Raw genomic sequence first — 5,950 nt, forward strand, 5'->3', positions numbered from 1 at the left:
TGTGTTATTGTGTTGTTGCTAAAACGTCTTGACCATACAATATACTATATTCCTGAATAATTCTAAAACATGGATTTATTCTGTAAGTTCTCACCTAAATTTCAGTGCCAGAATAACATTGCTTTCTAACACTGGGCAAGAAGAATCCATCCAAAGGTCTTTCTTTTTAATTTGTTTCCTGTGGTACTGCCCACTCTACTCCTCAACCATACTCAAAAGCTCATTTTGGGTTCCTGGTAACATTTACACTTTTATATATTTCTGCTACGTTTATATTGTTTCATCATAAATGTTACTGTTGATAGTGTGTTTAATTTGTGAAGTCATCTCATCTTTTGTTGTTTATGTAATAGATGCAGCTTGAAATATATATATATATATATATATATATATATATATATATATATACATACAATAGATCAATTACTTCTTTTTTCTGTCACTGAGATTCTGTATGTCATTCTGACAGAAGTTGCAAGTCAGAAAAACTGGATAGGTTGTGAAAGAAAGGATCTGAATACTGGCTATAAATGAAAGTATATAAATGGAGACAATAAAATAGCAATGTATCTTCTAGGGTCAAAAATGTACCTTGAACTGATAAGATGACTCATCAGATTAAGGGTATTGCCTCCCAAATCCAATGAACTGAGCTTGATTCCCCTGAACCCATATGGTATAAGGAAATAATTGTGTCCTAAAAATTGTCTTCTGACCTCCACACACATGCCATGACATTCACATGCTCCACCACACATACAATAAATAAGTCTAATAAATGAAAATTTTAATATGGCCCTTGTGATAAAGTTAGCTTTGTATCTTCTTTCTAGGATGCAGAGAAGCTCACGTGAAATAGTTTACTACATAAAATAATGTGTGAAGTTGTCTATATATGTACATGTTAAAGCATAGTCCTTTGAGGCATCAATTCAAAACTGCATTGTTTGCTTGAAACTTAAAAGCAATTTTAATCCACATGTAGAGATACAGAGTTATGTTTATTTCAATTGTTTAAGAAAGTTTCTATTGTAAAAATGTAATTTAAGATGAGAATGTTTGTTTCTTGTTGTTGTTTTGAGACTGGAGAAGGGGTGTATCTCTTGCATCCCAGGCTAGCCTTAAACTCAGGATGTAGCCAAGAGTGACCTTAAACTTTTGACCCTTCTGCTTTCACTTCCCCAGTCCCAGGATTAGTGTTTTCTTTTAACCTCCATGCCTGGCTGTGTATTTGTTTCTTAATATCTAAAATTGATCCTGTTCAATTTTTCTTTTTCTAGATTTAAAAGGTATTTAATTCACTGTGCTTATTTTAACTCTAGTTCTATTTTTTAATATCAGATATCTTCTGCTACACTATTACAATATTTAGTATTTGTGGAAATTTTTATAATCAATATGTAATTGACCTGTAATAAAAACATGGAATGGCTGCTAGTCTTGGCTTACATTTTTAAATATTTGAGTAAAGCCTATAGTGTCTGAATCATATATTTAATCATTATTTAATACATGGCTAAGCAGTGTATTAATACTATCATTTCAGAACCAATCTTTGTTGACAAAATACAAAATTAAATCTTTTCAAAGTTAAGTTTTATTCAGTAATCGACTTTAAGCTTTCTTTTTCTCGAGAAGTTATTGACCTTTTTCTCAAGAGATTATTAGCAAAAAGGCCATAGCCTTTTTATTTTGTTACCTTAAAGCTAAAGAATTTATTATCTCATCCTTAATACTATGGCAGCTCATTTCCTCCATGGGCTATGTAGTACATAAATAATGTAAGATTGAAAGCCCGAGAATCCCTTTATCAGCAGATAGCACAGTACTTCAAAAAATCCTTTTCTGGCTTGAGGTACAGTCCACTTTTATGCTGAACCTCCTCACAAGGCTCTGTGAGCTGCAGCTATGTGGGAGATAAGCAGGAGAGTCTGGGCAAATCTGAAGATAGACATGTCACAGACTGAGTCCCTTCTGCATAAAACTCACTAGCAAGGGACTTGTGGAAGACAGCTTGAGTGCTAAGAATGCAGTCTGCATGCAGCCACTGCCTTTCATTTTCATTACTGCTTTTCTGGCATGGATACCATGATGCGAAAGAAAAAAATTAGAAAAGTTGAACTAGAACTATACAGGAGAAACAGGAGAAGAACACAGGTATTTTTGCAATTGCAAACAGAATGGCCATATTTAGTTTTCTTAGTAGAGTTTAAATAACAAAAATGACAGAAAAGTCCTGACTGACAGAAATACAACGCATTTCTCAACTGCTACAAATTCTATTACCACCCAGAGGAGTGGAAATAAAAGTCAATATTCTGGTTTTAGAAAATGCATGCACTGGAATACAGCCAAATAATTATGTGGTCTATTTTTTTTAGTTACTTTAAGATGGCTATCAACAGAAGGTTCAAAAGATCAGTGGTTTGCCACTAGACATTCAGAGGCCTAATTAAACATAGTTATGCATTCAAAATATCACTTTTATTTTTAAAGTGCTATTAAGCACTGGCTTATGCATTTCATTCCCAGGCCTCAGTGATCTTGACAGATGTTAAACGAATCTAACCCAGGAGAAAAGTGAAAGTCTTCAAATGACCTGAATCACATTCTGCATTAAATGTTTAAACATCAGATACCATTAGCTGCTATTGAATGATGTTAATAAACGATACAGATTTTTCAGTGTGGAGTAAGTGTGAGCTAAATACCTCACACATATCTTAGAGCAATTACAGATACTCAGATACAAATAATTTCTTTAAACAATTTAAGCCCTCTATTCTGTTGGAGGCCACCCTGACCTTTCAAACTGTCTTTGAAGGAAGGAATGACAATTAAAAAAAATAACAGATATTGCCGGGTGGTGGTGGCACACGCCTTTAATCCCAGCACTCGGGAGGCAGAGCCAGGCGGATCTCTGTGAGTTCGAGGCCAGCCTGGGCTACCAAGTGAGTCCCAGGAAAGGCGCAAAGTTACACAGAGAAACCCTGTCTCAAAAAAAAAGATATGAAAAATAGAGATGTAGAAGTAGAAGGAAAAGGATAGCTTCAGGACAGCCGCCCAGTGTTTATTCCTAATGGGCTTTTCATACACCAGCAAGGGGAGAGGCAAAAGACCTCCCCCTTTCAATGTCAAGGCACTAAGCACATAGAAGTGTAAACCCTTCCTTAATTTTCAAAACACTTGGTAACCATGCCTTACAGCAAAGCATCTTGTAATTAGGCCTTGAAGTATAAGACACCTGGTAACCACACCTTTGGCTGAAACATCCTGTTATGCAGTCTGGAGGGGTAAAGCAAACTCAGACTCTCTGACCTTGAGTCAAGATGAAATAAGGCCTCACTATGGAGTCTCTGTGGGCCCCCACAGTATTCAGACATACTAATGTAAATCCAAGTAACACCATCATACAGATAATGGCTGACATATTTTTCAAAAGCTTTCAACAAATACTAAAACTGTGATTGAAAAAAATAATCTGCCAACCAAAAGCTATATTTTATATCAGAACTTCACTCATGAGTCCTTTCCTGAATGTTTTGCATCATAAAGAAGGTAAGTTCAGCAAAGTTGTAATTTAAGGTATCTGTAGTTTCAATGTTTCATCTCCTTTAAATAATTTAACATACTCAAGTTTAAAATAATGCAAAACCAATGTATGTTGCCTTTATATACCTATTAGCACCTGCAATAAAAAAAATTTAAGTAGCTTTCTATTAGATTCTAGTAGATTCTATTCTACAAAGTGTCAGGTGGATAGTGAATAATTTAATATGAGAAAATTAAATTGGTATTATAAAGACAAAATGCCACAAAGACAATTTAATTAATTTATTTGGAATATTTTAATAGAATGAAAGATATGAAATATTTATCTGGCAATTAAATACAGGAAGATGAGACTTAGAAGATAAATAAAACAGATGCTGAATTAGAGATTTACCAGACAGATCACTAAACATTATAGAATAATTTAGGATAAGTGAGTGAAAAAGGTGCTGCTACATGGCAAGAAAGCTTCCTAAGGAAGATGCAACTTAGTGGAGGCAGACCACATACAGAGCAAGTTTTAAATAGTTTTGTGAATTTGACAGGCTGAGGATTGTAATGTGTAGGTGCACAATAATATATTATGGTGAAATGCACCATGGGGGATAAATGAACAGACACAAAGATTGTCTACCTGAACAGTGTCAGACATGGGTTCTATCTCATGGTGTATACCTTTTACTCCAATCAGAGAATGGTTGTTAACTCCTACACATTTGTTACTCTACTGCACCAGTGTGTTATGCAGGCAAATCACTGTCGTAGAATGAAGGGCTTGTAGCTGGGTTGGTGTTTACCTTTCTCCTCTGGTAGTATGCAGAATACCTTCCAGTGAAATGAGAGTAAAGGCTCTTTTAAGTATCAACACAATTTGTCCATGTTCAATAAGATATGTAAATGTTCTCTTCAGAAATAGGGCCTAATGATCAATTTGTGGAGATAGCCTGAGTTGTTTGGGGGTTTCCATAGGGCCCCTTTGGTCAATGTAAAGCATTCATGATATTGGAGTTTTCTCTTGATGGTGAGAGATGTCTAATTGGGCCATTTTCTCCCTATTATTTGGTGATTCCATTTAGATTTCTTTCATATATGTAAATATTTTTAAAATGCTTCTTCATTATTAGGATTCCACATGATCCCTCAAATGGCCCTTAGTATAGCTGTTCCTCCCACATTCCTTCCCTCATCCTCCTCTTCCATCCCCAGTCTGGATTTAATCCTCCCATTCCAGTACTGGCATAGCCCCATGTCTCTCCATACCTATAACTATAACTATAACTGTAACTGTAACTGTATATATTACATATATATGTACACACACACACACACACACACACATACAATTTGTTTGTTTGTTTTGTTTTGGTGCCTGTCCTGGATCTTGCTCTGTAGACCAGGCTGTCCTTGAACTCACAGAGAACCACCTGGCTCTACCTACCGAGTGCTGGGAAATAAAGGCGTGTGCCACCACTACTTGGCCATAACTATATATTCTATTACCCCTTCCTTGGGAGATATTTCCCTTCCCCCAGACCATTACTTTATACTTAACCTCTGTGGTAATATGGATTATGGCATGCCTATTGAAGGCTTAAAAGCTGACATCTGCATATAAAAAAATACATATAATATTTGTGTAGTGGGTAGCCATTCCAGCTTGGATCTGGAAGTTCCAACCCCCACTGAGACTCTGGCAACTGTCACGCCTATGAGGCGGGGCCAGGGAAGGCACCAGGGGACCCGAAAGCTGGATGGGCGAGCGCTCTCAGTGCGCTCTCTCGGTGCCGGGATGCTGAATGGTGGAGGTTGACTGTGCAGAGCTCTGGAGAACACCGCTGGACTGCGTTACACCTTCCCCAGACCCTGCGACCTACCCATTACTTAATTTGTGAGTTACATCATTAAATAAATATCCTTTTAACTACGTGGAGTGGCCAAAATAATTTCTCCAATATCTGGCGCCCAACGTGGGGCACGAACCCACGACCCTGAGATTAAGAGTCTCATGCTCTACCAACTGAGCTAGCCAGGCTCTAGCCTTTGATGGCTGACAGTACAAATGCAATGCTGTCCTTTCTGGACAAGCAGGACACAAGGAAAGCGACCACTGTACTCTGCCAAGACAGGGTAAGATGGTCTTTCAGAAATCCTGCTTCTGAAAATGGTCTGTCAGATACTCTAGGCCTGTAGCCAATTTGAATGCACCAACAATGATGAGAAACATTAGGTGACTGTCCAGGCTGCCAGCTGTCTTGGTCTACTCTTGCAAGATTCCCGAAAGTTGCTTGCATTCATCTACCATTTCTCAGGTACCATTATGTTCCTTCTCAGGTCTTTGATGGTATTGAAGACTAACAGTTATAGTTAGAACTTAGTATATATAATATCTTAGATAGAA

General features: G+C 37.1%; 1 non-coding gene across 1 annotated transcript; it reads right to left on the minus strand.

The window, feature by feature from the left end:
• Nucleotides 1-5,511: 5,511 nt before the first annotated feature.
• Trnak-cuu (transfer RNA lysine (anticodon CUU)) lies at nucleotides 5,512-5,584 on the minus strand. The gene has a single exon. It is a non-coding gene; the product is annotated as a tRNA-Lys (tRNA).
• Between the last annotated feature and the right edge of the window lie 366 nt (nucleotides 5,585-5,950).

Source organism: Peromyscus maniculatus, chromosome 6 (genome assembly GCF_049852395.1).
Source record: "Peromyscus maniculatus bairdii isolate BWxNUB_F1_BW_parent chromosome 6, HU_Pman_BW_mat_3.1, whole genome shotgun sequence".
NCBI classification, from domain to species: Eukaryota; Metazoa; Chordata; class Mammalia; order Rodentia; family Cricetidae; genus Peromyscus; species Peromyscus maniculatus.